Below are 1,516 nucleotides of genomic sequence, written 5' to 3'. Positions count from 1 at the left end.
AGTTAAACACATCCACACAGTCTCCACAAGTAAATTTAAACACGTCCACACACTCTAACCACAGTGTCTCTTTCCCTCCCTCCTTCTCTCCCAGATGTGAAGTATCTGTATGCTACAAGCCTGACAGCTCTACAGACTGGAGGTTAGACCAGGGCCTGTCCGCCCAGATCCAGCCACTCCACCCCACCTTCTGCACCCTCCTCTGCCTGCCCATAGCCACCTTCAGCGGCGCACAGCCCTGAGAGGGGAAGACCAGCCTTAAAAAAAGATATATACTTGAATGTATTTATGACACTTTTTTTAAACAGCTGGTAAGTGGAGATGAAAAGCCTTGAGTCTGTGGACCAGACTAAAATGAATGGAAGAGATTCTTTTTGGAGCCAAGGGACAGTATGGCTGCTGGATGGTTCATCCTCCTGTGATGACTAACATTGCCTGAGACCTACAGACGTCCGTTGGGCTAACACAGTCTTGTGACATTCAGGAGACCGGGGTTCAATACCCAGTTGCTAGAATGGACACTATGGATTATGTAAATGATGTACATTTGTATACTATATATTTCTTCCCTCAAAATAACTTCAACATTACACTGTAGCTACACGGGCATTGGRGCAAGGTATTTGAAAGCACTGAAGTCCTCTCTTCCTGCACTGTATTGAGCAACGCTTTTCTGAAATGGGACATTTCTGAAAAATCACAGTGACTTCTTTAGACCAGCAGGGGAGTCTATTGTGTTCACTTTCCCACACTAGAGTAACGTATGTCAGGATAATGAGGTATGGAAAATAAGCCTTTTCTCAGGACTCCACAGACTCATCCAATAGCAATTATGTTAAATGTTGTTTTTACATTTGAATGTATATATTTGACATTCCATTGTACATAATATAAGACGTATCATACTAAGTACTAAGTGGCACACTTTATTTGACACTGTATTTGACATAACATAAAGATATATTTTGTTTATTTAGCTGATACTGATGACCGCAGGGACGCAGAAAGGACATAGATATTTCAGGATAGATTGACCTGGTGTCATAGACCAGGTCTATGGTGGTACAGAATATACTCATCCAGTCCTTTTGTTAATCAGTTGTCTAATMTATTGTTGTCTACAGCTTTGCACTGGCGAAAATGGATATGGTCATAGTAATCAATCATACAGCAGAGTAGAATGCACAGTAAAATMGCTTAATAAAGGGTGAGGTTGGTATGTTAGAAATCTTTGTGTTTAAATGGGCAGGGCTCTGGGTTTATCCTGACTGTGACCTAACCAGTTTCCCTATGATGTCAGGAAAACACCACAGATTAATACATTACACATGTACACCGAGTGGACAAAACATTAAGAACACATTCCTAATATTGAGTTACACCCTCTTTTGCCCTCGCAACAGCCTCAGTTCGTCAGGGCWTGGACTCTACAAGGTGTTGAAAGCCCTTCCACAGTTGACTCCAATGCTTCCCACAGTTGTCAAGTTGGCTGGATGTCCTTTGGGTGGTGGACCAT

Source organism: Salvelinus sp. IW2-2015, linkage group LG1, assembly GCF_002910315.2.
Source record: "Salvelinus sp. IW2-2015 linkage group LG1, ASM291031v2, whole genome shotgun sequence".
NCBI classification, from domain to species: domain Eukaryota; kingdom Metazoa; phylum Chordata; class Actinopteri; order Salmoniformes; family Salmonidae; genus Salvelinus; species Salvelinus sp. IW2-2015.
This window is presented reverse-complemented; position numbering follows the sequence as displayed.